A 23,180-nucleotide genomic window follows, 5' to 3' on the forward strand; every position below is an offset into this window, starting at 1 on the left:
AATTTTCCAATCACGGCAGTGTCACAAGGATGGCTAGGTGAAATCACTCTTCGCAGCTGTTTCCCAAAAGAGGTAAACACACAAATGGAGGTGAATGATCGGCCAAATGAAAAGTGGAGGTGACGGTGCACAAACACGACCAAGGCTTTTATGGCTGATGAATTTACGATCTCAAAAGGTTATTTACCGGTTCATTTTTTCTGAATGAGCTTGAACTCTAAAGGAAAGCCTGCTCATAAACTTATGTTTATTTTTTAACGAGCATGAACTATGTGCTAAAACTGCTCGGATCTTGCGTTTATTTTTTAACGAGCATGAACTATGTGCTAAAACTGCTCGATATACCAGTCATAGAAAAAGAACGCCTCCTGTGAGATAGCTATTTTTTAAGGAGCTTTATCTCACGAAGCTATGCTCCAATTTTGGCAAGTTTTACCTTTGCCCCACAGACTTTCTTCATGCAAGGTCGGAATCGGCTAATCCTACGAGTTTAAAGGGTTAGACCTACAGGTTTAAAGGGAGGACCTAAAAATTTAAAAAATAAATAGTCGTCCCTTGCTCACATTCCAAAAGTTTGCATGCCCCCAGGTATAGGGTAGGATTTCGAGGCTGCCCCTCCTCTCCCCCACCTCTGCTTTTCTTTGGGTGTTCACAGCTACTCGTCATCTTGCCAATCTAATGTTAACGATACTAGTCTTCTCGTTATTTTAAGGGGTCTTACGCGGTACTCAGTCTTCCCGTCGGCCCAACTTTTAATGAACAGCTATTTGTGACAAGAGAAGAACACTACTCAAAGACAAAACATTGGTATTATTGAGGGAGGCTTGCCTCTTTCTTATTATCCGAAGAGGGTTCTATTTGCTGCCGCAAATCAATCTCTTTCTTCGGCGATGTCTATCATTGGGTTACTCAAAGATGGTTACCCTCTGTCACAACAATAGAATCTCCTTCTTTGGAGGCTGCCCCTACTTATCCTTCAAAACATTTGTTTTAATGGGTGAGGCTTGCTTTTCCCCAAAGATGGTTACTACTTGTTGCAATAAGGGAATTCCTACTTGGGCAGTGCCCACCTCTTTAGACAAAGGTGAATGACTCTTTAGCCAAACACATAACTTTAACAAAAGAATACTATTCCAGAACAACCCCTCTTCCATCCACGGACGGGGTACGGACTAGTCATATTCTTCTGCGGAAATTCTACCTTATACCCAGGGTTTCTTCTGCCCGAAGCAGACCAGGGTGCATGCCCCCTGGGTTCCAGTCTTTCTTTCCGAATCACTCGCACTCATCGGGAAGGAGGACTGGGGGCGGAGGCAAATCTTGTGTGAACAGACCATTTAGGAATGGTATTTGACTATTTGCGATGCGAGATCCCGGAAATGAAAGTTGGTCTACGAGCTTGACCATCCTTCCTTCGTGTGGAAAACACATTACTCTAAAGAGTGAGGAGACTATCGCTCCCATGCAATAAATATAGTCACGTCCAAGGAGTAGGTTATAATCCAAGGGTCCTTGGACGACCATCACGTTCAAATTAACAGTCTTCCCTTTCAATGTAACAGGCACATTGGGGAGGATTCCTAATGGTCGACTGGTTCCTTTATCAAAACCTGAGAGATTTCTTAACTCAGGTAAAAGCGCCGGGGAACCCAGTGCTTTCCAAGCAACAGAGGAAAGGATACTCACAGACGCCCCTTCATCAATGATAGTACCAGCCATGATCATTCTATAGATCTGGACAATGATTCTGAATGGTACACTGGCTGGTAACCGGGGTCTGCCTAGTTGATTCCAATCAAAGGATACAACCAGGTTGCTTGGTGGTGGGACCGAATATACGGCCCGATATGACCCTGATGATGTTCCTTCCTGCGATAAAGGAATGGGCGCATTGCCCTGACGCTCATCAGGGTCGGTGCTGATGAAAAGAACCTGGATGGTGTCATCCTTATTCTCTTCAGTGATGGTGTCGCATGAAGATGACTCTTCGGCGACGGTGTCATTTGAAGATGAAACTTCTGAAGGTAGAACCGAGTCAACTGCCGTATTGACCTTTGGACTTTCGTCCGGTCTGGATTCAGTAGGTTCATTCTCAATGACCGACACTTCAGCTGACCACTTGAGTGGGTCAACTGGATTTTCAACTATCAAGGGATTAGGCGCGAGTTTTTGGTATCCAGGAGGAAGTCGTAACGGTGAAACCGGACGATCTTCCAAAACTCTCTTGGCCTCATCTAAGAATGGACATTTGTGGATGGCATGCTTGCCTTCACACAATACACAGGGTGATCTTGATCTCCCTCTTCGTCCTTCACTCTCGCTAGTTGACGGACTGCAATCAACATGACTATCAGAGGTTGATGCTACCGGATTGTGCAACCTCGGGGACCAGTCCCTTAGTATCCGGGGAATACAAGGACAATCACGATGGAAGTGGGTCCCTTTGCAAATGACACATGGCGATTTAGGCCCGGTCGGTGCAGTGTGTGGGTTTTTGTCAGTTGTCTTTTGCTTGCCCCCAGCTGCCTTCGCCATAGGCTCCTTCTGCTTCTTTTCTTTCTTCTTCTTTTCCTTCTTCTCCTTGGGAGGTTGACTTTTGCCAGCTCCACCTTGCGAAGATGAAGGATCAGAGGAAGTATTGTAAGAAGTGGAAGGCTGGTGGGTAGTTCTAGACTGGTCTGACTGTTGATTCGATTGCTCAGGATTAGTGGCGATCTGGACTACATTAGTTGAAAAGAGCCATACAGGTAGGCCAATTGTCAATCCTGGAAGTGACAATGTCGCCATATGAGGCGCACCAACATCTCCCCAAGAGGAGAAGGGATTTGGACTTCCGCCAAGGTTGCCTCCTTGGTTGGTGGGCTCCATACTTTTCAACTGAAAGATCAACGTGGGAATAACAGGTGATTTTGTTCCGCTTAAAATAAATTTTATTAACGACGCTTTTAGACACAAACTTGCTTTTTCATGTTTTAAGAGTCGAGAAAAAGCTAAAGATGACTCTAGTCGCCTTCGATGTATTAACGAGCCCGAAGTGACAAATGCTCGGTTGGACTTTTTCAGTTATAGAGTTTGAAAAAGGCCAAAAGAAACTGCTCTGGAGATCTAGGCAGAGGGTGTGCCAAACCTTTCGCGAAACCACAGAATACGTTTTACGGTACGGGTGGTCGATCTTCGTGAATGCTGTGTTCACTGCATCGCGATCAGTAGGGCGGTCGACACGGCTTCCTATGGATAAAGGATAAATGCCTATAGGGGTCTCCCAATATACGCGACGGTACGCGGGAGCACAAGTCCGTATTAGTGCCACCGACTCTCAGGAGGAATCACCCACCTTCGTAGAGATCGACAGTCACTATGTTTAACGACGCCGGAACACGTCTCTACCTAGACCTCTAGATGTTTGCGTTATGTTACAAAGCGTTGTTATGTAAATTGGATTTATTTTAATGTTGATCTTGCTTAGCAGTTTGCCTTTAAGGATCACCACGAGATGTATATATACAACTTCCTACATGCAATCTAAGATGAGAAGCAAAACTTTTCGATCTTTCAACTTTGAAAACCTTAATCTACTGAGGGAAAAGAGGATATCAAATTTTCTCACAGATCATAGAACACACACTAAAATGCAATTTTTCCTAAATCGTCAAGCACACAGTCAAATGCAAAATGCACAATGCAGATATTTCTTTTCGTTATCCTTGATGTTGATGTAAGACAAAAAGGAAACTGTTGTATAACTTTGAATCTAATTTCGAGCGAAAGTAAACAAGCTTGTCCAAAATCAAAAGACACCTTAAGATCGACTTGTTTAGACACTGGAAATGTATAGATTCAAACCACAAGACGAAAAACAAACAAACTCAAACAGCCATGAACAGTAATAAAACTAGCTCTTAAGATCACAAAGACACTTTTACAGTTCAGGATCTAAGAGGCCACAGCTATACTGGTTCGCTTTTCACAATGGGAAACTGTAACTGAAACAAGAAATACTGAAAGAAAAATCACAGTTTCATCACACAACTGAGGCGGAATAATGTCAAGGAAAGTTGGTTTACAGCAAGTACAATGACAAGCAATCAGCAGCAAAATAACAGTGAAAACAGGGCTAAGACACAGTGGGAAACCTCAGGAAGACATAGCCTAACTGGATCAGCGCAGGCTCTGGTCTGTCAAATTGACTCTCAGCGCAGTTCCCGAAGGGAGTACCTGCGCTGGAATGCAGACTGCCTGTGGACAGCCTGCACTGAGACACGAGAGTTGCGTTTACAAGGATTTCCGGGTCATAAAAAGCTCAAAAATTCATTGTTTTTGCTGAAATAAAAAGCTATAGGTCAAGTACAAGCTAAGGGATGATCAAGAGGATGAAAAGCTATCACAAAGAGTACAAGAGTCTTTTGTAGATCAGCTCTTCAAATCATGAATCTGCTCAGTAAATGAGCAAGAGTAGCAGCCCCTCTACTTCGCTTTTGATATAGTCAAAAGCTTTTCGATTTGGTACTCTTTGGTTCAGGAAATGAATAGCAAAGATACTACAAACACCAACAAGATACTAGGCTCCCCAGCGGAGTCGCCAGTTTGTTGTGGGGAAAAGTATCCGACTCGGATGACCCTATCCCTACTCTAAGGGTGACAGTCCTTAGCAACAACTGAAAGTAAAGCTTTGATATTTTCCTTTATGAAAGTAAAGAGAAGGAAGAAAAGATTGACCAACCGGTGTCTTTCGCTTTTGTCGATCCTATCCTCTCTCTTTGTCTCTTGTTCCCAGCTCCTTGCTCCCTTTGCCGGTCCAGCTACACAAAGATCCTGCACAAACAAGAGAAGGAAAACTACAAGAAACATGTACTCATAACTGATGCATGGATTAGAGTGAATCAGATATACAAGTAAATACAATACATCAATGCAATACAAGTATATAGGAGAACATTCAAAGCTTTATTGATAGAAGTAAAAGGGTTCTGAGAAGGTTACAACCATCAATGGCTCCAATCCAGCAGCACCTCCCCAGCAGCAAGAAATCTCCTCTTCACCTCTATAAAAGCAATCACCCAATAGCTCTAACTGTAAACCAACAGCACTTCCTTGCTTTGCACAAAATTCCAGCCCCCTTAGACCTCATAGAAGAGCTCTATATATAGGATAGAAGAAGAAAGGATGAGTCAGCTTGAGACTGACATAAAGCTGCCTTGTGTCCTCTCCCTCTTCAGTTAAACTTCAGTTCTTGAGTCCACTTGGAGATCCTTGCTTACACATGGAGATCAAGTACCTCTTACTCATCACAGGGCGAATCCCTTGAACCAAGTGTCAGTTTGGAAGCTTCCTGGGCAATTGACACCTTGCAGAATGACTGTGCCACTTGGCCAATCTCGCCCAGCGCAGGTAGCCTTCATTAGATTTGACTTTCAGCGCAGGTACAAGGAGGAGCAGTTGCATTCCAGCGCAGATGCTCAGTGGAGCAGCTGACATGATCCAAAAATAGCCTGTTTTTGAGTGTTTTCAGGTGGAGAACTGATGGGAAGTGTTGTGGTTTGCTGACCTTGTTCTTCTAGGGGTAAGAACAACATGTTTAGGGACTGAGGATCCCTATAATTATTGACATTTCATGCTCCATGCTGCGAGGCACAAAAATGTCTATAACAGTATCCGACTCGGATGACCCTAACCCACTCTAAGGGTGACAGTTCCTTAGCAACAACTGTAAAACAAACTACTGAAAGTTTACTTCTTTATGAAAGCAAAAGAGAATGGAGGAAGCACTAACCGTTGCCTTGTGCTTAATGCCGAATCCAAACTCTCCTCTTTGGCAACTTGCTCCTAGCTCTTTGTCTTTCTGCTCGCCTAGCTACAATGAGATCCTGCACAATGACAAAGAAGGAAACTACAAGAGGCATGCAATCATAACTGGTTCATGGATTAGTGTAAACCAAACATGCAATTATCACAATATATAATTGAACAAAAGCACATAGAAGAACCTCAATAGCTTTTATTAATGAAGAAATAAAGGTTCTGAGAGGATTACAACCATTGCAGGCTCCAACCCAGCAACACCCCCAGCAGAAAGAATTGCTCCACCTCTCTCAAACAATCACCCAATAACTCAAGAATGAAACCAACAGCATATCATTACTTTGCACAAAATTCCAGCCTCCTGAGCTCATAGGAGAGAGCTCAATATATAGATGAATTGAGAAAGGATGAGTCAGCTTGCAACTGATGAGTAGTTTCCTTGTGTCCTCTCTCTCTTCAGTTAATCTTCAGTTGATCTTCAGTTCTTGAGTCCACTTGGTGAACCTTGCTTCCACTTGGAGAAACAAAGCCTCTGACTCATCACAAGGCGAAATACCTGATCCAAGTGTCAATTTTGGAAGATTCCAAAGCTATGACTCACTCTGCCACATGTCCAAACTCGCCCAACGCAGGTGGGCTTTGTTCTGCCTACTTTGCAACGCAGGTACACCATGGAGCAGTTGTGTTTCAGCGCAGAAACCCAGTGGAGCACCTGCTTTGATTTCAGGATTGCTTGTTTTTTAGTGTTTTCAGGTGGAGAACTGATTTGAGAGCTGTTGGCTTGCTGATCTTGTTCCTCTAGGGGTAGGAACATCATGTTTAGGGAACTTTGGATCCCTTGGATTATTGACAATTCATACTTGCTGCTGCAAGGCACAAAATTGTCTATAACAAGGGGGATCCAAAGGTGCATTCAAAACTAACAAGAAAGTACCCATGCCTCATACTTCCGAAACAAATCTCTCTATCTATGTAACTTGCCTCTAGAAAAGGACAGGATCAATCCGATGACCTTGTGCCTGGTAATTTGTAATGTCAATAACCCTTGACTCATATACCAATGCTTGAAATTCATCACTGGTCACTTGCAAGATGATGCAAGCTGGCATTTAACCCTCTAGATTTCGTAGAAAGTAATCTAGGGGTTGACAAGACTCCTATGCTAGGGACCTCGACATCCCTCTATCCCCCCTAAATATTCCTAAAATTTGTGGGTTCTCCCACATGTCCCCCTTGTGTATCTCCCCACGCCCATGCTCCCTTGTCATGGAAACTTGGTACAACATAGCTAGATTGTGACAACTTAGTAGAAGAGGGACGTGTATTTCATAGTGAATAGATTTCACTTAAGTCATAGAAGAAAAAATTGAGGTAATGGGATAACGGTAGCACATTAGTCAAAAGAGATCATGACCTAAAATAGGTACAACGTCATGGGTAAGAGAAACTTGAAATTCAGTTTGGGAATGAGGGAAGTGATATCTAATCCCCAACAATGTTCCATGCTATAATTAGCACTGAGATATCTCACTAGTGGTAGCTTGGGAAATGTCCTTGGGATTTTTTTTTTATTCATCTAAGTACTACAACAAATTTGATGTAACAACCCTTGGTTGATTTTCCATGTAAATAAAAATAAGACCAAGGTCATGGGAACCGTATTCCAAGCTGAATGGTGGGCAAACATTATAGCGTACATCACTCGTGGTTGATAATGGCTATGGAAATTGGAAAAGGAAAAGAGGCAATAATTGGGTTTTAATTATGAAAATAAAGGAAAATAATAGAAAAGGAAGTTGAAAAGACACAAATTTGCATGCAAGGGAAATTAGAGTGAAAATGAAGGAAAATGAAGAAAAAGGGGACATCAATGATAAAAAGGCATCAGAGAATTAGTTCACAACTTTTGGCTAGCTTTTGATAGTTTTGAGTTTAGCTCTTGCTCATTTTCTCTCATACCCTTGCACACTTAGAGAATGCTTGGAGCACTCTAGAATTCACTTGGATTGGAGAAAAAAACCAAAGGAAAGCAAGGGACCATAAGGGTGACAGTTGGATCATCAACTACAATAGTGACATTTTGTAGGTAACAGGTTCCATGTGTGGTTTCATTGCTGATTTTTGGATGCATGGTATATGCATGTGGTTCCCTAGTTATGTGTTATCATTGACGTGGAGAATTTTCTAGATTGATAGTGGTTTCAACCTTTCTTTCTCATTTCCTAGATAGTCATGGTGTAGTGGGTTACCCATTCTTGGAATTTTTTTATTGGTTCTCAGGTTCCCTATGGTTGTGGGTTGGAACAAACACTCTAGAGCCTTGGAACAACTTGGGTTTCCCTAGAGTTTGTGGGTTGAGTTACTAGTCCCTAGAGCCTTGGAGTTAGGACAAACGCTCTAGAGCCCTGTAACAGCTCAGGTTCCCTGGAGGTTGTGGGTTGAGTTACTAGTTCTTGGAGCCTTTCACAACTTGGATAGAGACCGATCTAGTTGATGTTCACGATTTCTAGACCGTATAGGTGAGATCATTGTGCTTGAGGGTTGAGGTGGTTTGGCCTCTGGAAGCCCCAGTCGGTTCTATTTTGGGTTAAACCTTATGATCCCACATTCATGCTTGGAATATGGTGTGGGGGTGATTAGCTGAAAGAGATATTAGGTTCAGCCCAATCTATAGTCAGTTGGTACGTGGAAGTCCTCGACTTGGTTGGCATTTTCATATGTTAATATTAGTTATTTTTCTACTATGATCTATGAGCACTTGTACTGGTTATCATGTTGACATTATGGTTGTTTTGTTATGGTCTCAATATGGTTATATGTTGTTTATATACCTAGTTATATGATGTGATCTAGCTATGTCTCTTGTTCATGATTTGTTAAGTTACTAGATGGTTGATGAATGCATGGACTAACAAGTGTTGTTGCAGCTAGTTAGAGAGGGCTTATAGACTTCTTGGTGATTCTCAGATGAAATTCAGAAGTTTATGATCAAATATGCATTCATGACCTGTAGCTTTCATGTTGACCATATGTTTGACAAAATGTTTTTTGTGTATTAGGCATGTCCTAGTCAATATCTTGTTCAAGTTTGAATGTGTGGAATTGTTGTTATCTTAATCATGAATCTAGAAAAATACATGCAGTTCTGGGCAGTGATCTGGAGCCTTTCCTGAAAAAGTGGCATAGATCTCGCAAACGTATGCACTGAACTAGGAAACTTTGGTCATAATCGCATGTAAGCAGGCTTATGGGTGTGGTTGGAGCCTCATAATTGCATGCATAGGGTGTCAAGGGTGTGGTTGGGATGTAAACCTAGTGAAAAATAGTTACAGCTAAGGGATTGATCACCTGGGGTGGTTTGCAGGATCCTGAACTGTTTGTAGTCCCTATGGGATGTCAATTGATTGTTGGTTTGTCATCCCCCATTCCATAACTGGAACTTGGAGGTCAGGTCATATCATTGTGACCCTTGGCTCATGTTTACCCTGGGGGGCTTGTAAAAGTGGGTAAACTTGGGAGGAGGCATTTACATATGACAACGGATATTCCAACTGCATATTTTGGTATTTGTGGAAATCCTAGCACGAGGAAGCATCATATCTAGAAAAATCATGAGCTAAGCTTGTGGGTGAAATTTCAAGTGGTGGGTTGCTACATCAGAAACAGTGAAGTCTATATAATTTTCTAAATACAATTTGGATAAAAGCGTAGACCATTTGTTTGCAAGGTTGATACTAGGAGTTGTAGTTGTTGTTGTTTTGAATATGTACACATTATTGGGAAATATTTTGAACTAATTACACAAAGACAACATCCTTTTGAAGAGGGCTCAATCCTTTTCATTTACATATGTCATAATTATAGTGAAGGTATGTAACAGGTCAATAATTAGGGCTAAACACCATCTATTACAGCAAAGTGGCCATGAAAATAAAAAGAAAAAAAATTAAGTTCATAACTATAGGTCTGATCAAATGGTTGGAGAAGTTCTTGTGTGGTAACTTAGCCATCTTCATAATCAATTGTTTGCACCAAGGTCATTCCAACAAAACTTGTGTTAGTTAACATTGCATCATCCACATAGCAACAACACAATCTCATAGAATAATCCCTAGGTCTCCTTCACAACAATGAGTTTTCCAAAACATAGGATTGGTGACAATCATAAGGAATTCACTAAGTTACCACAGCATGGTGACAAGACAGGATCAGATTACTTAGGATGTGAAGGCTTATTACTTTGACATATAGCTATTTTGAAAGTCAAAAGAAAGAAGAGGGTAGAAGCCTCTACCACCCTTATACAGGGCATTTATCAAGGTAATGAAATTTTGAAGCTTGTGGTAGCTTGGGAAGGTCTTATGAATAGGCTTCATGTCTTAGCACGTGGAATATGATTCATTTCCTATTTAAGTGTTTTCTTGGTGGAGTAGTGATTTAGGTCTTCCTTCCTAAGTCTAACTTAGTGTTACACTAAAAAATGTCACCATGACCACTTACAGTTAGTATGGCTCAAATCAACAGTCATGCTACCCTCTTAGGCAAGTCTTATGCCTCTGTTATCCATCTCAAACTCAAAGAAGAGAGAAAGTCTTGTAAAAAATATGTTTATCTCTGGGGTCGCAGGTTCTCTCTAGCCTTACCTGCGGGGACGCTGACCATGTTCACAAAAGGTGCGTCCTTGGACGCTCTGTATGTTAAGGGACAGGTGTGTCCTTCTGTAAAAGGAAAAAATGCGCGAGTTTCATCTTAAAAAAGTTACTTGTGGTTACTTCTAGAACTTTCTAGAGGTCGGTTTGATGATTTGGATGCGCCTCCAGTTGGTTCATGTATCTCTATTAAGGGGGAACTTATCCCATCAATAAGGGAGCTATCCCACCCAAAGGGGGGATTATCCCATTGATGGTGGACCTGAATAACCTCTTTACAGCACTATAAATAAAGACATTGAGCCAGAGGGAGGGGAGGTTGGAGCTATACATTTTCTTTGGGTAAATGCTGCAGGAATTAGGACTCCCATTTAGAACCTTGTGAGGAGAGATTGTCTTTGCTTGATTCTACTTGGAAGTGGGTGAGCTTTGTCAAAGTAGAGGAAAACCCTTGATGGACCCTGGGAGGAACTTGCACAACACCAAGGCCAGGTTGTAAGAGTTTCTTTGTTTCGTTATTAATACAAACTGGTTTATTTTTCTCAATAGCTTGTGTTAATGAGTTATTTCATGTGTTCCTTGGTCTGCATGTTGAACATATGTTTTATTATATGAAATGCAAGTGCTTGGTAATTGTTTGATTGTTTGTGGTTGCAGGAATTGACTTGAAGGAGGAGCTCATCCGGATCGGCAAGGACGGACTACAACAACCGCGTTTTGGAATAAGGTAAGCCTAAACACTTGTAGTTTTCATGTTTTAAAAGGTATATTTAGAGAAAGATCACTCCATTTTGTCTTGTTTGTCGCTAGAGAGTTTAGACTCCTAGGGAGGTCAGTTGTGTCCGCACAAATGACTTTTTCCGCCACGACAAATTGGCGACTCCACTGGGGAATCCATTAATGAGAGAGTCTTTTCCTTTGTGTGAACTTTGCTCTGTGAAAATCACTTTTATTTTCTGGTTTTTGACTGTGAGAATTAGTATTTGGGTGGCTTAGCTTTAGATTTAGTTAGATTTGGTTTTTCTCAACTTTTCCAGAAGGACGCACCTTCTGAGTACTGCACAGTGCGTCTTTGGACGCGCTGTTGCCGTTTGCACAGAGCGGGCCCACACCTGTTGTAACGGGTTGCCTGCGTCTTCCTGTAAAATTTAGGAAAATTCCATTTTTTGCTTTAATTGCTTTTAGATTTTGATTTTTCTTAGTGTTTTCTACCCAGATCCTTTAGTACCCTGTCAAGAATTTTCACCTGAACTTGTTTTGTGAGCTTTGAGTGTTTTAGTGGATTTCAACGAAGTTTAGGCCTAGGGTTTGATTTTTCAATAGGTCCTGTAGTGACTTTGACGGTAGAAAGTTGTCCAGCCTTAGATCTCTCTGGTTAGTCAGCCTTCTTAGAAGTCGGGCCTGTCGTAAAGTCTCCTTGTGTGAGCATCTTGCCATTTAAGTTGTTTTGGGTCAAATTTCGAATTACTTGTTTATAAAGTGTTGATTTCCATTTTACAAAAGAACAAAAAGATTAGAGTTTTGTTTTGACTAGTTTTTGGTTCTGCAATAAGCTAGTCCTTGATTTGATTGTGATCAAGTAAAACACCTTAGAATAATCATTGTTGGTTTTGGCCTCGTTAAGATTGCTTAGAGTAAATTTATCTTTTAGTTTGCTTATGAGTGCATTTTCATAGATTTTAATAGTTGTTAAGATTGATTTTTGGTTATATTAGATTTATTTGCTTTATTAAAAGAAAAATACAAAAACATCTTCTTTAAAAGTCTTGTTTCAAGTAGCTTTTTGTTTTTGAAAGAGAAAAAGAGTTTTTTCGTGCATGTAAAGAGCGGTCATGTTTTTTATGCTTGGAAAAGACAAACGAATTGTTTCTTTGATTGTCTTCAATTAAGAAGTTGCTTTTATAAAGATTGCATTCTCTCAACTTTTTAGTTAAGCAATTCATCGAAAAAGTAAAGTAGTGAGTAAATCATCCTAGGTGCATTTTGTAGTGGTTTCGAGTCGAGTCAACACACCACTGGTTTCACTTCCATCACCTTTTGACTTAAGAAACAACCTTAAAAGTAACGCTTAAATTAAAATCAATCTAGTAATTTTTATTTTTCTAGGGCTCTGAAACACCAACATAGCTTAGGCTAGGGTCTTGGAGTAGGTGAGTACTTAACTCTCCAAGACTACAAAACCAAACAGATAGTTTATCTTGAGTAGATTAAATCCAATTGTTTCAGTTATACTCTGGGAAAGCTCCTCTTAAAGGAGAAGCACGAGCTCGTGTCCGAACCAGTGAGGGGATCATTCCTCCCTCGTTGGGAACGACGCCAGACAGTACGTATTACAAACGGTAAACCTCGGATTAACCATTGTCGAGGAGCCAGGGGTCACTTATCGGTAAACCTTGGATTGTTGTCAAGGAGCCGGTAAGGGGATTGGAGCTTGTTACTCTGCCCTTGCGTGCTGTCGGAGTTTAGACTGTTCCCCCAGGTGTGATTGTTGTGATTGGTAACTTTAGTGACCATAATCTTTAGGGTTCTACCGAGGTGACGGTGGAGGGAAGGTCCCACTGTACCTGGAGCAGACGTCGGTTATACTCACTTGGATTTTCCGGGGGTTCACTTCACTTCGAGACGGTTAAAGTGGAGGAACTTGTGCCGGTCTATTCATTAAGCAGGTTGCCGGGGTAACTGTTCCACCCGCCATTTCTGTACTGAATCCTGCGAGGTTGGGCCTAATCACCAACTAGCGCTTTTGGTCCGGAAGACTACTGTTTGTGTGTGGTTTGACGCTCTAGATTATTTAGGCGTGTGCTTCAAATTTGTTTGCTTCTTTAGAAGACTTTAGGTGGTTTGATTTGAAATTTTTACTTTGTTTTCGTGTGTTGTAGTTAAAAATCTTTAATTGTGGCGGAATTACCGAGACAGTCCCGTAGACTTCGGGGCCAGTCTCCTGAAGTTGTTTCTGTGGCCGAATTGTTGAGAAGATCCCGTAGACTTAGGGGATCCCCTCCTCGAGACGACCCGGGTAATTTAGAAGGGTTAAAGGTCCTTGTAACTCCTCCTAGTGACAGTAGAGTAGGTTCACCTGAAGAAGGAGAATCTTCCTTGGTAGTCCATCCAGATTACCAAAGTTTAGAAACAGGTTACAATCCCGAAACTGTTACAGTTTCCGAGCTTGCTGGTAGTTTTTCATCTGCCAGTGAAACAGGCGAAGAACCTGAAATTTCCGAACCTGTTACTCCAACTTCTAGTGTCCCTGATTCACCGAGAATAGAAAGAATTATCACCAAAAATCTACCTTCTGGTTTGATTGCTATAGAAGAACTTGCTCCAGAAGAAGATATAGGTGTCTCTCACCTTGAAGGTCAACTAACTATTGATCTAAGGGAGCGTGAATCCATCTTTTACAGTCCTCCTAGAAGTACTTCTTGGTACCTTGCGTTAACCAATTTTTTAGACAACTCAGTCGGTTTTTCCACACCTCGTACTCCTTTTCCACCTGGAGGTATTCATACTCCTGTAAATATGTCTGGTCAGTCGTCCGTGTTTACACAAAGTCCTGAATCTTTTTTACACGGCGGTCCTTCTGTCCCCACTGGGTATCAGTCACTTTCTGGTACCTTTGCGGGGGCATCTCCTCAACCCATTGATCATGGGTTATTTGCTGGAAACAGTGGTAATATACCATTGGGTGTAGGAGACATTTACATGATGTCAGGTTCAGTTCCCGTTTCCCAACCTCAAGGTGGCCAATTACCGCCTGGGGGGCAACCGCAGTTAACGCCTGGGGGGCAACCTCAAGGTACACAAATTGTGTCTGGGGGGCAACCTCAAAGTCAGTATGTACCTATGGTGCAATACTTACCTCAAGGTCAACCTCAGCCTCAATATGTACCCCAAGGTCAACCTCAGTATCAATATCAACCTCAAGGATGGCAACCTCAAGGATGGCAACCTCAAGGGTATCAACCCCAAAGTTATCAACCTCAAGGGTACCAACCTCAAGGTCAAGGTCAACCCCAGTATCAGTATTTACCTCAAGGTTATCAACCTCAAGGTCAATACTCAAGTCAAGGTTATCAACCGCCTCAAGGTCAGTCATATGTTCCAAGTATGGGAACTGCACCTTACAATTATCAATCCTACCCTCAATCTGGTTATGGATCTCAGTACCCTCAACCTGTTACGGGTCAGTACCCTGGAATGTTAGTGTGGGATCCCTCACAGGGTCAACAGGTGTTGCAGCCAAGTGTACAGATGCTTCCTCAAGCTGGACAACCCATAGTTTCTGGTCCAACCTAGCAACCGCAACCTGTCCAGCCCAATGTTCAAGCTTCTGTAGATTGCACCTAGTACTCCATCTCAAACGGCTGCTGCAACTACCGCTACATCTACCATACTTACTTCTGGAGTATCGACGGCTCCAGTTTCTACTGTCCCTGTTACCGCACCTCAGACATCTTTACCGTTGTCTGGATCTACGATTCAAACCACGGTCCAGATGCCTGTAGGTCAGCCTGGTATAAGTACGGTTGTGACTACTCAACCTCAATTTGTTCAACCTCCGTACCAGGGACAGTACCAACCTGGGCAAGCTGTCCAACAACCGGTTTACCAGTATCAACCGTATCCTGGGTACACTTATCAACAACCTCAACAACCCCAGTACGGTCCGGTTAATCCTGGTTTTCCAGGAGGATATAATATCCCAAATGCGACTCCTGTTCCTAGTTATCCTGGATATCCTCCTCCTGGGGCTGGTATTGTGACCCAGAGTTTTAGAGATCCTAACCGGCAGTTACCGTTTATTGCAACTTTAGATTTACCCGACTTGACGCGCCTAACGAACGATCCAATTCAATATCTTCAGTTCTGGCCGCCAATGCCAAATAAGTTGCCCAGTGATATACCCAAGTTCGAAGGTAAGTCTGGAGAGGATCCGTCCAATCATGTGATGACTTACCACCTCTGGTGTGCTTCGAATTCTATCTCAGATGATTCCATCCGCTTACGTCTTTTCCAGCGTACACTCATTGGTCTCGCGGCCAAGTGGTACATTGAGTTACCACGGGCCTCTTTTTACAACTTTAGCCAGTTAGCTACCTCGTTCTTAACTCACTTTCAGTTGCCGGTCAGATACGATAACGGCACGGAGTTATTAACTTCACTAAAACAATCGACGTCCACGTATATTTCTGATCACATTCATGAGTGGAGACGTCGAAGGCGATTAGTGAAAGTTTTTATCCCGGACCAAATCTTAGCTGAATGGTTTGTCAAATCATTATTACCGAAGATTACTGAAGATGTCGCTAAGGCCGGAGTAGTTACTGAGGAGCAAGTCATTGCTCAGGCACAATACCTTGACTTAGTTTACACTCAGTCGGGTACGTTACACGAGAAGATTCCGGATCTTCCAAAGTCGAATCAAATCGCTGCTGCTCCTTCGGGATCTCATGCCGCTGATGGTATGATTGGTATCGTGACTACGAAGAGTAAGAAGAAGTCTTCCAAGGCCTCCAATACTCCAATTATCACTTTGCCTGATTCTCCGACAGGAGAGTCTTCTCCTCCTGAACTTACCGCCGACATTCACGCTGTAGAGTCATCTACGGCCAAATCAAAAAACGGTGGAAAGAAGAAAGGAAAGAAGAAGGCTAAAGCAGACAAGGCTCCAAAGGAGAAAACTGAAAAGTCGGAAACCAATGACGAAAAATGCAAACCTCGATATCCTTGTCTTATTTGTGAAGAGGATCATTTTACGAGAGATTGCCCTCATCGGGCCGAGGTTGTAAAAATAGTCAAAGGTTCTCCCACTCCTGCTGTGTTAAAGAATCCATTTCCAAAGCAGGAGAATAAGATGATAGGTTCTTCTTCGAATGCCAGTGAAGAACCCATTTTGATGATGTCTCATGTGAGGATTGCGACTCGATCGCAAGATTATGGTAGTAAGGCTCCTGTTGATGGCAAGGAAGCAGAATCTTCTCACTCTAACCCATCAACCTCAGCTCCTGGTTCCGATCCACTACAGATCGAAAAACCTAACCCAGACTTAGTGATTAAGCCGCCCGCCAAGGGTGTACTTCGAAGGTCTGCTTTCAATCCACATGCGAGAGCAGCCCAGAATTACAACATTGTTGAGGACTTAGCTGTTTCACCTTCAGCAATGTCGGCACTCGAAGTGCTGCAATCATGCCCAGCACAACGGAAATTGCTTTTGTCGGCTATCGGAGCTGTCGATGTTCAGGACCCGAACCTAATGATCTTTGATCTAGAAAATAGTACACCACGTCTCCCCCATCAAATGGCTTTCCAAATTCCAGTGATAGTCAAAAACAGGCCTATTCATCGGACTGTGATTGATGAGGGAGCTTCTACGTGTATTATGTCGATTCAATGTTGGAGATCGCTTGGTTCTCCTTCGTTGAACCAATCCCCCACCATCCTTAAGGCCTTTGATGGCCGTGGGTTCCGTCCGTTTGGTATTCTACAAGAATTGCCTATAGGGGTTGAAGGTAAAACCGTTAGTCTGGATGTGGAAGTGGTTGATGCCCCTCTAGACTACAACCTTCTTTTGGGTCGAAGTTGGTCATATGCTATGACAGCGGTCGTTTCATCGGTCTTCAGAGTAATTAAGTTTCCACATAACGGTAAGATCGTGACTATTGATCAGCTGACATACTTTTCATCCGACCCAGCCTCTTCAGAGAGTATCCAGCATGTTGGTAAAACGACAATCCCTTATAGGGATGTTGGTGTAGGTTTAGTTAAGGATTCCGGTTTACTGGGAACTTTTCCTCTCCCTCCACTCAGCGCAGATCCTTCGTTTGCAACCATTCATATGATTACATCAGAAAACATTATTTATGACGATCCTTGGTTCGTCCCATCTGACTCTGAGATAGACTCACTCGGTGATGTTATGCCTTTGAGTCCATATGAAATTGCTTATGAAGCTCTCATGTCTTTTACTGACTTTCATTCAACCGAAGTCGACCAAATGAATGTGGTCAGTGAAGAGTCACTTTTCACCTCACCCTTAGAACGGATAACGTTTCCCGAAGTCGTGTCATCTGACGAACAACTTCGCGAAATCCTAAGTGTAGACGATCTACCATGGGAAGATCTCCATCACAGATCTTCGTTTTTACCTAAGGATGATGCATTTGAAAATGATTTTTCATCTATCTTTACCGCTGAATATGTCAAAGACGCTCAGGATCCAACGAAACATTCTGATTCAGAGTTGAATTTAGGGAATATTTCTCGTACTATTCCCATTGATATTTCAGTGAAGCCCGGAATCGAGGAAAACATTCATATAGGTGCCGCATGTACTGAAGAAGAAATCCAAACTTACAAGGCCCTATTCCAAGAATTTCGCGACGTGTTTGCCTGGTCTTACGAGGAAATGCCGGGAATTGATCCTGCCATTGTTATTCATGAAATAAAGACCTACCCGGATGCTAAACCCGTCCGGCAACGGTTGCGTCAAATTCACCCTCGAAAAGCGGCTGCGATTAAAGCAGAAGTCGAAAAGCTGTTGAAAGCAGGTTTCATTTATCCGATCCCGTTAACGGATTGGGTATCGAATATTGTTCCGGTCAACAAGAAACAAGGAACAATAAGAATCTGTATCGACTATAGGGATATAAATCGAGCTTGTCCAAAAGACAACTATCCTACGCCTTATATCGATCAAATTATTGATGATTGTGCCGGAAGTGAAATGTTTTCCTTCATGGATGGTTTTTCGGGCTATAATCAAATCAATATTCTACCTGCCGACCAACCAAAAACGGCATTCATTTGTCCATGGGGGACATTTGCTTATTGCAAATTACCTTTTGGGCTTAAGAATGCCGGGGCCACTTTTCAACGGGCGATGTCTTATGCATTTCATGATATCAAGCACATTGTGCAACCCTATCTCGATGATTTGCCTGCTCATTCTTTACATCGAGCTGATCACCTTGTCCACCTACGAGCAATCTTTATGAGGTGTAGGCATTATCGAATTCGGTTGAATCCCCACAAGTGTGTTTTCTGTATAGAAACAGGTCGATTGCTGGGATTTGTTGTTTCAAAAGCCGGCATTCGCGTCGATCCCTCGAAAGTCGAGGCTATCATCAAATTGCCTCCTCCTTCGAGTTTGCGCCAACTCCAAAGTTTGCAAGGGAAAGCGAACTTTTTACGCCGATTCATCCCAAACTACGCCGAGGTCACTAAAGGTTTTACACGGTTGTTGAAACAGAACGCACAATTCTTTTGGGACGAGATTGCCCAACAATCTTTTGATGCACTTAAACACGCGTTGACCCATGCACCGTTATTGCATCCTCCCAACTACAACCAAGACTACTTCTTATACCTCGCAGCTTCGCATTCCACCATTGGAATGGTGTTAGTTCAAGAAGATGAATTCGGAGCGGAGCATGTGATATATTATCTTAGTAGGACCTTGAATCCAACTGAGCTAAAATATTCGCATGTGGAGAAATTGGCCCTGGCAGCCGTTCAAGCTGTCCAGCGTTTCCGTCACTACATTCTTCTCCGCAAAACTACAGTTATTTCGGATTGCAACCCTATGATTTATATTTTGACAAAACAACTGCTAGGGGGCAAGTACTCTAAATGGATTGTTATCCTGCAAGAGTTCGACTTGGAGTTCGAGAAGTCCAAGTCTAAGAAATCCTTAGTTTTTGCGGAATTGATGTGTGATTTCCCGAGTGCTGACACAGAGACTGTGGCAGAGGAGTCCATTGCGGACGAATCTTTGTTTCTTATCAGTACTGTAGATCCGTGGTACAGGGATATAATCATTTATCTCCAAACCCAAACCTTTCGGCCTGAAGCTTCCAAAGCGGAACGTCGAAAAATTCGGTTTCAATCCCAGCCATACAAAATTATTGGAGATACACTTTATCGCCGGGGGGCAGACTTAGTTTTTCGACGTTGTTTAACTCACGAAGAGGCTGAGAGAGTTTTGAATGATTGTCACTCTGGAGCATGTGGCGGTCATATGTCTGGGTATGCCACAGCTCAGAAGGTGTTGCGCGCTGGTTATTTCTGGCCGTCTATGTTTAAAGATTGTATCATTGCAGTCAGGAAGTGCCACAACTGTCAAGTGTTTGATCGCAAGATGCGCGCTCCACCTGCTCCTCTCCACCCTATAATTGCCGTTGGTCCATTCGCCAAATGGGGTATCGACTTTATTACTTGTAACCCTCACTCGGCCGGGGGGCATGCGTATATCATCCTTGCGGTTGATTATTTTACTAAGTGGGCCGAGGCGATGCCTACATTCGACGCAAGCGGCAAAACAGCTGCAGTTTTCGTATTCAATCATATCATAACTAGGTTTGGTGTCCCACAAGCAATCATTACTGACCATGGGAGCCATTTTCGAAATGTCATGATGACTGAGCTTACAAGCCAGCTTGGTTTGCGCCACGATAGCTCTACTCCTTATTATCCGCAAGCCAACGGTTTGGTTGAGTCTATCAACAAAGTTCTAGTTACCATGATCCGACGAACCATTGGTGTTCATCGGTCGAATTGGCACAACATGTTATTTTCAGCACTATGGGCATACCGAACCTCAGTGAAAAATTCAACAGGGTTCACTCCTTTCCAGCTAGTTTATGGCTTAGAAGCTGTGTTACCCATTGAATGCGAAATCCCATCACTTCAAATGGCTGTCGAATTACTTCCAGCTACTTCCGAAGAGGAGACACGTTTATTGTACTTGGCTAAATTAGATGAGACTCGACGTGATGCTACATTGGAAATCGAGACTCACGCGAAACAAATGAAAGCTCAGTATGATAGAAATGTAACCCCTCGGAGTTTTTCGGAAGGAGACCTAGTACTATTATATGATCAAGCTAACGATAAGCTAGGTGCCGGAAAATTCGTTCCCATGTGGCATGGACCCTACATTGTAAAGCGAAAGCTAGCAAAAGGGGTTTATGAGCTAGTTGACTTTGATGGGGACTCTTTGGGTAAACCCAGAAATGGACTTTACCTAAAGAGGTATTATGCTTAAATGATGGGAATGGAGAAATTTTTAGATAGGTTAGATTTTCTTTCTAGCTAGCAAGTGTGTTAGTTTAGTCAGTGTGCTTAGCTTAGAGAGTGTGGTTTTTCGTCGTTATTCTGGCTTATCTTGGTTTTACTCTTGATATTGCAGATGTCGACGCCTCTCCAAACATACATTGGATTTGCTGATGGTGCTTGTCGTAGTACACGGAACATCTCTTCCGCAGCTTGGGTTATCTATTCGCCCTCTGACGAGTTAGTTTCTATGCATGGGGTAAGCCTCGGTCAAACAACGAACAACATTGCAGAATACAGTGCAGTGATTGAATTATTATCCGAATCTATTTCATTTGGAATTCGACGTTTGACAGTGAGGTTAGATTCTGAACTTGTTGTATTACAGCTTAATAGAGTTTATGCCATTAGGAATCCTGTGTTATTAAGGTTGTTTTTGAGAGTGCGTCTCTTGGAACGTGAATTTGATTACATTGAATATCAACATATTCCAAGGTCTTTGAATACATTAGTAGATGCAATTGCTTCTCGAATGTTGGACAGACATTTACGATAATCATGCAAGTAAATTTAAAAACATTTCATCACATATGTTAAACAAGATAAGCCGGTAATAGTGATATATATAGATAGAAGTGTGTCAAAAAATATATACATCGTCTTCGATCATAGGTTGAAAACACCTTATGATCGGCAAAATGATAGTACAAAAAGTCAAAATGTCACATGTGACTACAAAAGTGACTAGTCAATCACTGGTGGTGCTCTCTGTATGACACCACTGCGCGGGCTACCTTACGCAAAATTCTCCTAAACGGTCCAGGGACCACGACTACAAAACGCTGAAGTCTGATAGGAATGTCGTCCATAGTAGTCTCAGGTATGTCTACCGTGAGACGCTCTAGATCATGCTCCAACTCAGCTAGTACGTCTGCAGCCGCGTCCTGTGGGGCCGGTACCGGTGCAGCTGGATGTAGTCTATCAAAAGGCCGGAGGTTGGCTGGACGCTGTGGACCAACATCTGCATTTTGAAAAGTTTTACTGTTAGTTTTGAGACGATATATATGAAAAATAAAAAATACATAATTAGAAAACTTGTGAAAATAAAAGTACCTCTGTCGTCCCATTGTTCTCCCTGTGGAAGAACCATGTCCGGATCACCTCTGAAATCCATTCCGGCATACGGAAAGTCCTGTATCGAAAAAACCTGGTCCTCTAACCAGTGAAAGTAACTATCTGAGAATCGAACCACTGTCGCACCCTCGTCAGGATGCCGGGCCATCACCGCAACCCATCGTATCAGCTTTGGCTGCCGAGGACCCAAGATATCAACAGTGAGTTGCTGAGGGATCAACATTGGAACTCTCTCCAAGGCAAAGCTCACGACTATAGGCCCATATCCAAAAGTCTTTAGTCGTCCGTTCTTTGCCTTGGTCAGTTGGCTCTTCATATGAGCCGACACAGCTTCACACCAGTTGAAAATGGTGCCTTGGTAACAGTCAATTGCCATCCGCATTTGGGATCCGGAAGCAATGTGTAAAGCGGCCGCGCCGCAAATTCTGGTAACCGTGAACGCTATGACTTTGAGTTCCGGTAGAGTGATGTGTTTTATCTCTATGCCTTTTGAATGGTGAGCCCCACGTGTGCACCAATCCTCGCGGAGACTATCAAGGGATTGGCCACCCGGCCTAGTCCCGCAAGACTGAGTTGCTCACCTCTGTTCGGCAAGCCAGTGAGAAAGTATACATCCGAGGGCTCTATCTCGAGCTGGTGCCCTCCTATGTAAAAGCATTGTTCTTGAACGTTCCATCGCTCAACCAGCCATTCCAAGAATCTTACCTGGCCCCTCATGCCCGGTATGGTCCAATATTTGTATAATCTGCATGCTCTTAGGGCATCCAGAGAAGGTTGGTGATTTATTGCAGCTTCATCTTCCTCTACATGCTCTCTTTCTCTCCAGTCTAACATGATTAATGCCCTGCATATCAAAAATAGCAATTAGAAATTGATTTGGGAATTTTTGGTGGTTTTTTGAGGGAGTTGGGGTTTTGAAATGCGCACTTCTCGGAAGACGCACCCCGGCTTTGTAGCACAGGGCGCCCGGACGCAGCTGGCCTGAAGGCGGGCTGCATCTTCCGACCGTTTTCCCGTATGAGAAAAAGTCGGGGGACGCAGGTCACCCGAAGGGCACCTGCGTCCGCCGAGAGGCGCATTCCAAAACCAAAACCCCCCAAAAAATGAAACTAAGACCTAAAAATTAATTCTAAACGGATAGAAATGCATAGTAGGATGTGTAAAATACCTGGATGAGACGGCGTTCGATTCCGACGGTCAGATTTTCCGCAGCGACCACGGGAAGTTTCTTGTCAAAAGCTCCTTTTTCAACCTCCAAAGTCAAACGGTAAAAATGATATGGTAAAAGGTCTTTTTATAGGTTTTTTGGATGAATTAGTTCATTTTTTACCATGAAAAGATGTTTTTCGATGTATTTTTGCCTATTTTAAACAGGTATGAGTAATGTGTCGCTTTTGTGCAGGACAAAGGGATTTCAAGGGAAATTGTAATTTTTTCACAAATAAAATATCAGAGTCATCTTTTAAGCCCTTTTCTGACTCCTAAAACATGAAAAGATTGCCGAGCGTTTCTTTTACACTCGTTAAAACGGAATTAAAAGACGGTCCCCTT

This window comes from Pinus tabuliformis, chromosome 9 (assembly GCF_031772625.1).
Source record: "Pinus tabuliformis cultivar Carrire ecotype Pingquan chromosome 9, CPIR1, whole genome shotgun sequence".
Lineage (NCBI taxonomy): Eukaryota > Viridiplantae > Streptophyta > Pinopsida > Pinales > Pinaceae > Pinus > Pinus tabuliformis.